This window comes from Miniopterus schreibersii (assembly GCF_964146895.1).
Source record: "Miniopterus schreibersii genome assembly, chromosome: 2".
NCBI lineage: Eukaryota > Metazoa > Chordata > Mammalia > Chiroptera > Miniopteridae > Miniopterus > Miniopterus schreibersii.
In genome coordinates this window covers 172,521,599-172,532,907 of record NC_138102.1, presented here as the reverse complement: position 1 = coordinate 172,532,907, position 11,309 = coordinate 172,521,599, and positions in this window count along the sequence as shown.

Here is an 11,309-nt window from a genome sequence, read left to right as displayed (position 1 = left end):
GAGGGGCGGGGCCTCCGGGAATCACGGGGCGGGGCCAAAGGTGTGAGTCAGGTGCTGTCCATTCAAATACGGTGCCTGCCTGCCGGCTGTGTGCGGAGAGGGCTCTTCAAAGGAGCCATGGCCTCTGCAGCTCTTCTGCCTGGGAGGAAGCCGCCCCTCCACCTCTTGCCCCGATTCCAGGCAGGTTAGTTCCTCCCCGAGTGTCCCAGGTCCTTTCAAGCTGCTGCCCGGCGCTGGGCTCAGAGGGAGCGGCCGAGTGAGTCCGTGCCGGGCCCTTTAAGAGGAGCTGCTGGGGCTCCCGAAGCCTCCGCGACCCTCAGCGACAGTCCTGGCTAGTTTCACAGCCCGAAGTTGTGGGGACGTCTCTTCCCGGCCCTGGAGCCCTGGGCTGGGGGCCTGCTGTGGGGCTGGGACCCCCCCCCTCCAGGAAATTCCCACCCCAGTGGGCCCGGGGCCGCATCTCTGCGATTCAGCCCCAATCCGCCCGCGTCTCCCCCCTCCTCCTGCTCTCAATGCTCCTTCAGTTCCCTGGTTGTAGGGCTTCTGTGCAGCCAGCTGAGTGATGGTTCTGTATTTTAGTTGTGATTTTGATGTGGCTGTGGGAGGCGGGGGGTGCAGCTGTTACCTACGCCGCCATCTTGTTTCCTCCCCTGAAGCATTATTTTAAGATAAGCCATGTTAGAATGGCTGTGTATGATTGCAGGCAAATATATGTGGGTTTAACAATTTTTTATTTAAAAAAAAATTGTTATTTTATTAAATAACAGTTTATTAAAGCCATCTTTCTATTTCAGTGAATGGCAACACCATCACGCTGGTTCTCAAACCAATAACCTAGAATTCACCTTAGACATTGTCCTCTCCCTAACTCACTCTCTCCTGTTGCCCTCTGTCAATTCATTACCAAGTCCTGTCACTTTAACTTGCAAACATCTCTTAAATTTGTCCACTTGTCTTCACTTCACCCCACCTTTTTAACCTAAGCTTCCATCAGCACTTTGGCCTGCATTTCTTGAATGGCCTCCTGACTGGCCTTCCTACAGCTACTCTGGACCTCCTCTGATTCATTCTCTATATGCAGGCAGAGTTCTCATTTTCGAAGTGGTTTTAATCAAGGCAACCCACTCATTCTTTTTTTTAATTAGTTTTTTATTGATTTTTTTAGCGAGAGAGAAAGGGAGAGGGGGAGAGAGATAAAAACAGCAATGAGAGAAACATCGATCGGCTGCCCCCTGTACGCCCCCCACTGGGGATCAAACCTACAACCTGGGCATGTGCCCTGACCAGGAGTCCTTGGTGCATGGAATGACTCCGCCACACAGGCTGGGCCAACCCACTCATTCTTACCCCTGGCTTAAAACACTTCAGTGACTTTTCATCGCTCTTATGATGAAAATAAAAATATTTTGTGACCTATGAGGTCACATATATTAGGCCCACTGTTATTTATAGAGTAACTCCGAGCACTGAAAGAGTTAATGTCTCATAAAATTAAAACAGTGGCTGCTGACACATCACTGTTAAAAAGCACTTAGTAGAAGTTCATTGTTATTACTACACTTAGTTAGCCTCATTGTGTTTCAGTTACTTTGTGTTCTACTTTCATTGCACTTTAAGCGTCTGAATACCTGAGATAGAGTGCTGCTTCTACACTGGACACTGCTCATGCTATGCCTTTGGCTTGAAATACAGTTCCCTACTCATTGCCTAGTTAATTCCCATTGGTCTTTCAGATCTCAGCTCTTGCCCTAACTTCTATCACAAAGGAAGACTGCTGTGGCATGGCATCACATGAACACATACCTCTAGTCAGCATGGGACACCTTTGTCATTTTGTATTTGTTTGATTAATGTAGACCCTCTAGATTGTAAACTCCACGAGGACAGGAATCATGTTTTTGTTGTCATTGTTCAACTTTGTGTTCCTTAAGCCTCATTCAGTGCCTGGCACATAGTAGATGCTCAGTAAATTTGTTGAAAGAATAAAGCGGATGGGTTGTCAAGGATGCTTTCAGGTATTGAGTTCTTCCTCTCAGTTGGACTGAGGGCAGGTAGAGCAAAGGCAGGAAAACAGGTGCTGGTTATTAAGGGACAAACTCCCAGAGTCCGTAGTGAAAAGGTGGGGAATGGAGAAATTGGCCAGATTGTGTTCTTCAGAATTTTGAATAGCTGAACTTCTAGTTAATTTATCACAAGCCATCACAAAACAAAATTAGCATATCACTTCATGACACTACTGTAGTGCCAGAGTGTCATCTGGCTTTGACTGGCATACGGTGTTGTGGCTGTCAAGATGTACTGTCCGGTCCGCTACACAGAGTAGAAACAAGGCCCAAAGAGTAGTGGCTGAAGGTTTCAGACTTTGAGAAATTGACTGATACACAGGATCTGTTGTGCCTAATTCCTTAAAGTGCAAATAATCTCACTTTAGCTTATGCTTAGAGATGCTAAGGAAGGTGAATTTGGAACTTGTTTTAGTTTTCTTTTAGAATACGTAAGATACCGAAAGTTGAAATTACACAGAATATAAAAACACTAACACAGTAATGTTTTTAAAACTATTTCATAAATCTGCACAAATTTTTTGAAATATAAAAATTTAGGTAACATAAAAAGTAAGCATGATGGTTTTTATAAACTATTAGATATTACCTAATGGGTTGTCATACAGTGGAAGGAAATTCATGTTAACGCTACAATATTGAAATTCAGAGTATCTGTTGGCAACACTTCTGTGTAGTCTTGGCAGGCTTCAGAGTTTGAAACACTTAAGAGAAAAAACTTAAGAGATATGAAATCAACTTAATGTCTATTTATTTAATAAAACATAATTTTTTGATCCTAGAGGGGAAAAAGGTATCTAAATCACCATCAAGAGTAACCTGGGTTTTAAAACTTATGAAAAAATACTTGGAGAAAGAGGCTAATACTTATAAATTAGATTTTATTTTCAATTGTGTCATTAATCAAAAGTCAATTCATTCTTTATAAGTTATACTTAACTGATTGAATGGTAAGTAAAATTTCTCATTCTTGACTTTATTAATTTTTATGTGAAGAAATTGTTTAGGTGAAGAAATACCTGGTGTTATGGTGGTTAGGAGAGTACTGTGAGGTGATTAACCTTTTTCTTGTGATTATTTAGCAGAATTGTTTTGGTTGGTATGACAGGAACTCAAATACTGAATCATAAATGTCATCAAGAATAAATGAGAATATTTTTAAAGATATAGGCACGTGAATAAAGGTTTAAATAAGTAGAGATTAGAAGAATCCTTGTAGGATATGAGTGAAATAAATTTGTAGGGCTGTGGTCAAAGTTCATCTTTCACAGTATTTTAAGTCCAATTAAAGTAGATATACAGTAAAATCAGAGCATTTTCTGTATATAGGAGCATTTAAAATAACCACAGTGTACAAATCCAGTGTAAGGAAATATGTTGAACAAAGTTCCACTGATTAAGCCCTTGAAGAACTTAAAATTGGCACATGCAGAAATTCTTTAATAATGATATGCTCACAAAAGTATATCTATCGAGCCCTGGCCAGTATGGCTCAGTTGGTAGGAGCATCGTCCCATACACTGAAAGGTTGCGGCAGCGGGCTGATGTTTCTCACCTCTCCCTCACTCCCCCCCTCTGTCCCTTCCTCCTTTTCTCCTCTCTAAAAATCAGTGAAAATGTCCTCAGCTGAGGATTAAAAAATGTTTTATATTGAAATCTTAAGATTCCAATTTTGACATTAATAGGCCACTCATTGCTGTTGGCGACAGTTTATTGGTATAGCAATAATGTGGCATCTTAGCGTTTTGTCTGAATTCAGTATATTTACTTCATAATTCTTATTAGCATAATTAGCGTAGATATGATAATCATTTGGTGCTTCTCTCTGGCTTATTTGTACTTTCTCCATTCCTGGCAGTCAAACAAGATTTTTCTATAGAAAACATTAGAGCTATGAAGGCAAAAGAGTTCTAAAGAGGGATACAAAATGAGCAAATAAAGCAACTTTTTAATATTCTATTTCTAGAAATTTCCAGAACTTAAGGCATTTTCATATTATAATATCAATATAAAAACATGCGAAAGCCAAGTATATTAAAAGTGGTAGTTTCTTGCTGCATTAGCATACATATTTGAGAATTACTGTTATGTGTTTAAGCCTTTCCTTTAATCTTAGTGGGAGCCTAGTTAATAATACTTTGCAATTTTTCCCTGTATTTTAGTAAGTCCCCTCCCCCCTTGTTAGCCTTCAGAATTCAGTTTCTTGTTAATATATTTTGCTGAATAAGCTTCAACTCTGACTTTCTCTTGATCCACTTTTTGTGGAGTTCCATTACTATGTCTACAGGCCATTATAGTGTGACCAGTTTTAGAAACTGAAGCACAAATAATATAAAAATATACACTGCAAAGTCCCTTTTGTCGTGTAAAACAACATAATGTTCTGGGGATGGAAGTGGGTACCATTATTCTACATCACAGCCTTCTGGTACTTTTGGCTCTGTTTTTTATTTCTTTAGCATAATTGCTTGGATTGTCCACTAGTTCTAAAATATCTTCTTAATATGTCTTATGAGCATAGTAAGTATTTTGTTAATGTTAGTTCTCAAATTACTTGGTATTTGCATTTATGTAATCATGGAATACTTTATCCCGTTAATATAACATGAACATTGATTTCCCCATGTCACTGTGAGTTCTTTTTAAATATAATCTTAATTGTTGTATAATATTTCACTGAGTAGATTTAAGAATTTAACAATTGCTGTATTATTAATCATTTGGGGTTTCCCAATGTTTTACTATTATAAGTAACTGTAGTGAACATTTTTGTGCCAAAGGATTGTCTACATGTTGTATTATTAGGATAGATTCCCCAAAGTAGAATAACTGCATCAAAGGCCATAAATTTCCTATTATCAAAACTACTTTCCAAAAGGCTTCAGCAAAGTCTGTATCCTCAGAAGCACGGTCACCAGTAGTGTTACCTTAAGAACACAGCAAACAAAGGTTGGAATGAAGGGACATTAGACAATAACTCAGGGATATATAAAGAAGTAATGTCAGTAAAGGTAAAAGCATAAGCACTTATAAAAGATACTACTGTGATAATGGTTGTGTAACTCCACTTTTTTCTACAATATTTGAGACTAAAAATTATTAGTCTGAAAACTAGTAACTGTTTTGTTCTTTGGCTCTGGTAGCAGATTTCAAATTTCTATATCTGTCTTCATATGGTTGTCCAAATTTTTCTCTTTTTATAAGGATATCAGTCATATGAGATGAAGGCCCATTCTTAATGACCTCATCTTGACTACATTTGCAAAGCTCCTGTATTCAAAGATCACATTCATAGGTATTGGGGAATACTAGGTACAGGTCCGAGAACTTCAACATATCTCTTGGGAGGGGACAAGTCAACCCATAACACCTGAGTAGAGAGAGAGAAGTAAGGACATAAGGGAGATAAGATAATGAAATTGTGGTAGAATAATAGATTGTAGATCCCAGTGTTAATGAAGGGTTTTTGGAGTTGAGATTCTAGAAATAAGGCAGAGATTGAAGGATAGGATGTTTGAAATTGAGATTATTAGGAGTTAATTAATGGCAATGAAAGATCTAGAATGACTAGGAGTAAGTAGTTAACAAAGAGTGAAGGACAACCTCATTGAAGGAGGGGAGACCACGGAACTGAGAGGCCGGGGTGTCAATGGCTCAACAGTGAGGATCTTAAAGTCCCCAAGAGTAATGACAAAAGAAGTGTTAGAGTGAAGTGATCCAGGAGCTAAATGTTCCAGGACCAAGGAGTAAAGTATGGTGTTGGCACATAGCGCTCAACACTATGCTGACGGATGGGCTCATGACGATCCCCTCCTTCCAGTCTGCAGATGGTTTGAATGCACTTGCTCCTTCAGTTCATCCCCTCTCCCTCCTGTCTTCAACCTGTCAGATCATTTATCGGCATTCAGACATATTTTCGTATCTCTCATCTTTAAAAGCAAACAAATTTCCCTTGAGGCTTCATCTCTCTCCAGCTGTTGCTCCAGTCTTCATGGCCAGACTTCGCAGAAGCAGAAGGGTTCTCTAAAACAAGCTGTCTCCATATCCTCACCCGCTCCTTGCTCTCAATTCCACTGCAGCCTGGAGTTCCAGCCGCCACCACCATTCAACTGAAGCTGCTTTTGTTACCACCAGCCTTTATGTTGCCCTGTCTAATGAAAATGTGAGTGTCCTCACCTTAGTAGACTTTTGGGGGTTTTTGACACAATTGAATACCCCCTTCTTGTTCATGGCTTCCATGGCTCTAGCACCCTCTTGGTTTTCCTTTTAGTTCATTGCCTGTTCCTTTCCCATCTCCTGTCTTTTCTTCTCTGTCCAACCTTTATATGCTGGGATTCCCTTTCTTTTTCTTTCCTTCAGTAATCTTGTTCATTTCCTGTGGGTTTTGAGTATCTTCTATGTGCCAAAACTTCCAAAAATATATCTCCAGCTCAGACCACTGCCTGAACTCAGCCTGCCTACTTAACATCTTCACTTGGATGTGCCACAGGATCTCACACTTAAAATGTTCAAAGTAGAGCTCTTGGTCCCACTTCCCCTCTCCCCTTCACATGTTAACATTCAACCTGATAGTGTTTGCATATTTCTCGTTTTAGTAAATAGCACTGCCATCCACACAGCCAAAAGCTTGGATCTTTGTATCTATAATTTCTGTCAACTCATCCTCAAATACATGCAACCCATCACCTTGTCCTATTGAGTCTCTCTACACATATTTCCAATGTATCAATTGCTCACTGTTTTCACACTCCTTCCCAGTCCAGGCAACATAATTTCTTACCTTCAATAGCCTCTCCACTTCCATCCTTGTTCCCCTCCCATCTGTCTTTTTAAAGAGCAACCAGAATGATCTTGAAATAGAATACAGACACATCACTCCTCTACTTAAAATACATCATTGATTTTCAATATACTTAAAATAGAACTCCAAATGCCTAACATGTCTCACAAGGCTCAGCATGATCCGACTTCTGCCTAATCTATCTTGTGCTTATCTCTCTTCCGGCTTTAAGGAAATTCTCGCATGCTGTTCCTTCTGTCTGTAATGCTCTTCTCCCAATTCTTCACCTGTCTAAATGCTTCTCAGTTTTCAGGTCCCTGCTTAAATGTCATTTAAGTGTTTGGCTTTTAATCTAATATGTAGGTACACTTATTAAAAGCAAGTAATTAGGCTTACCTTTGTTTTACTGGATTCATTGGTTACCACCAGCTCTTCTATAACACAACTTCCTCCTTTTGGAGTTGTTTTGGTTCTTTCAGTCATTGTAATATTTTCAAGAAAAATTTTCAGGAAGGATATATGGGCGATATATTTTTTCTAAGTATTTTTATGTCTGAGAACGTGTCCTCATTTAAAAAAAAAAAAAAGACAGTGGGTTTTTATTTTCAGGTTACAGTATTTTCATCCTCATGAAGGAAGCACTGTTGGTTGCCTGCCCAACAGCCATTTCCCTTTATTAGAGAACTCTGGTTTTGTTAGGGTAATCCACCCTTCTCTCAGCCTTGCACTTTACTAAGCCAGTTGCTTTCTCCTTAAAAGTGATTGGCTTAGGAATGGGCGTGTGACACAGGTCTGACCAGTGAGATCTTTCTTCTGCTTGATACTGTCATGTCGACTTGTCATGTCTGGGACTGGGGGACCATCTTGTGAATAAAATAATGAATAGCTCAGGACCAGACTGGCCCCTCGAGCTTGGCAAAGCAGGATGATGTTAGGAACTCGGGTCCTTGGGCCACTAAGTTAACCAGACTGCGAGCCAATTTAGAAATTCTTATGTGAGATAATAAATCTGCTTTATTGCTTATACTATTTGTGTTGGGTTTTCTGTTTCTTGGAGCTGAAAGTCTCCTGGTACACGACTTTTAATTCTATATGTTGTTCCATTGCTTCACTGGGGAAATATAAGGCCAGCATGGTTCTTATTCTTTTACATATAAGTTTTGTCTACCGCTGCAATATTTAAAAAAATAAATTTAAAATGAAAAAATCTCTATAGCATGTATAGCCATTGGTTTCTGTTTTTCTTGACACTTGGCCTTTTAATTTGGCAGATCCAAGTCTGATACTAAAAGTTTTCATTTTTTTTTCAATTTTTGCTTCTCCTGATCCCGCTCCCGATGATTTTGCTTTAATGACTATGAAACACTACTAAGTAATCGTCAGGGCTCTGTCAGTATTCACAGTTATAGTCTTCAACTATTTCCTGATTGCTCTTCTTTCCACAAACTTTCAACACTCCTCTTCCTCTCCTCCCACTCAAATCCAGGGCTTTGCTTATTTCACTGTGAGGATGGAAGTCATCAAAAGAGAATTTCTACATCTTCTTACCTGTGTCAGACATGAAGATGTGAACCCACTCAGATACCCCTCCAAGAAAGGACGAGTTGCCTGGTTGCTAGGTGTGCTTTTGGCCGATAGCTTCCAGCTATGAATGCCTTCAGGGCCAGTTCAGCTTTCCAGCTGAGGCCTCGGGCTTCTTGAGCGGCCCCGGCCAGTGACAGAGCGTGGTGGTGTGCAAGGATATCTCCACTTCGTTCAAGGTGGGGCTCCTCTAATGGGCAGCCTTGACCTTGGACTTGGGCGGGCAGAGATCGTTGGGACAACGTTGCAGAAGTCCACGTCATAATGTGATGGCTCTGCCCTCCCATGTCTTTTCCTTTCATAGGCGTCCCCTCCCAGTCATCATCTTAGGCCCCTACCTGTCTCAGTGTCTGCTCCTTGGGAAACTTACACACCCTCTGGACCTGAAATACCCTGAATCTGTTGGCCTAGCTGTGTCTGTGCCTATGTGCACTACCTCGCACAAGGGAAACGTGTGGACTGCTAACTTGGGCAGATCCTCAATTTGCGTGAATACAGTTGCTTCTAAATCATCTGAGGCTTTTTCTCCTGAAGTGTTTTCCTCTCTCTTCATCATCTATTCTCTTTCTATAGTAGTATTTTTACCAGTATACAAACATGTTGTAAAATCTTTCAACTTAAAAAAACAAAAAGCTTCCTTTGACCATACGTTCCCCTTCAGCTTCTGATTTTTTCTGCTCCTCTCTAAAGGAAAGCTCTTCAAAGTGTTGTCTGTCTGTCTTTCTTTTTTGTCCCTTCCCATTTTATCTTGAACCAGCTCCAGTTAGGTTTTGTGCCTACCATTCCACTGAAACTATTCTGTCTTTATTTTGCTTCAGGTCTCAGTCCTCATTGTACCTGATCGCACAGAAGCAGTTGACACAGTTGATCAGTTCCTCCTTTCGAAATGCTTCATTTGGTTTTCAGGGCTCACTCTCCTGTGTTCCCCCCCTACCTCACTGGCTGCCCCTTCTCAATCTTTTTTAAATGAATCCTCCTTATATTCCTAAGTGTCCCAAGACTCAGTTTTTGGTCTTCTCTGTCCATACTGATTTCCTAGGCGATCTCTTCCAGTCTCATGGCTTTACATACCACAAATACATTGACTATTCCCAAATTCATATTTTCAGTTCTGACTTCTTACCTGGACTCAAATTCATATATTTAACTTCTACCTGGCATTTCTCAGTTTATACTTGGTGTCAGTAGGCTAACCATGCGCAGAGGAGGGGCATCAGTTTTAATAATTTGAGATAAGTCTATTTCATCAAGATTTTCTATATTTTACCTGTAGAAATTACATGATATTTTTAAAATAATTTTGTTTAGGTACCATTGATTTTTACTTCATTTCTTTTATTTCTTCCCATTATACGATTACTCAGGAAGTTTTGAGGTTGTTTTATTTAAAAGAATATTTACTAGTCACAATAAATCAGGATCTATGTTTGTCATTTTCAGGTGTGTAATTTAAGTAATTTAGTTTGGTGAAGAAATCTTTTTATCTCCTAGTGATCACTTGAAAAGATGTTGATAAACTGTATGCTTCATTTGTTGTGTAATCTTGCCAGCTTTCAGTATCATGCTCATTAGCACTTAGTTTCTGGAATCTGTTTTTTTTTGTTTTGAAAATGCAAACATCTGTGCATCTTCAGTCTTCCGGCAACTCTTGTGTTCTCCATTTCTCAAAATTAGTGACAGTGATTCTATCATTACATCACCTAGTATTATGTTTTATACCCATGGATGTAATTCATCTGTGGCTGAAGACTTGGACCAGTTTAAAGGAACTATGTGTATTCTTACTATGCTTTAATTATCTCATAACCATGTTTATTTAACCTTCTTAAATTTGAATGTAATGAATATAAGCAACATAGTATTTAATAATAGTTTACTACCTCAAGCAATAGGCTTTTCCTTCTCATTTATTTCAGATCCAGTAAAAAAAAAAAAAAGTCCAAAATGATCTAATTACCACTTTTGCTTTAAACTGTGTAGTAAAGAATACATTTTAAGAAAGATTAATCATCCTTGTTTGCGTATTACTGTATTTAAATTTTGATAAATTGTATGCTTCAGTGGAAGGCATTGAACATGATTATTTTTCTCTAAATATGGTCCTGTTCTGCAGGATTAAAATGAAAGGGTCCATAAGAATAGACACGTAGATCAATGAAACAGAATTAAGAATCCAGAAGTGGACCCACACTTACGTGGTCAATTGATTTTCAGCAAAGATGTCAAAGAAATTTAATAGAAAAAGAATAGTCTTTTCAAGAAATGTTTTTGGGACAGCTGTATATCCTCATGGAAAAAAATAAACTTTGATCTTTCTTCATACTATATACACTAAAATTAATTCAAAATGATCATAGACCTAAATGTAAGGGCAAAACCACATATATTCTGTGGAACAAAGCATAGGAGAAAAACGTTCGTAACCTTGGGATAAGGTATAAAAAAGCATGAACCATGAATGGAAAAGCTAACTAATAGAGTTTAAAACAAACTATTTTGTTTGTTGAAACCATAAAAAGAAAATGAAGAGAAAAGTTATAGCTTGGGACAAAATATTTGCAAAACATATATTTCACAAAAGACATATCCAGAGGTGATTAAGAACTTTTGCAACATAATAAGATAAGTCAATATTAAAAAATGAGAAAGATCTGTACTGGCGCTTAACAAAAAAACCTCAACTTCATTGGTTATTAGGGAAATGCAAATTAAATGCTAACGTTGCCTCTTTTGGAAGGCTTTTGTAATCAAGCACTAAATATTGCAAAATCTGGACAGCCTGTAGATATTTCTTATTAAAGCTCTACAGAAATGCCTGGGGAAAAAAGCCCTACAATGAGATACATACCGATTAGAATATCTTAGAAAGACTGAAATGCCAAGTG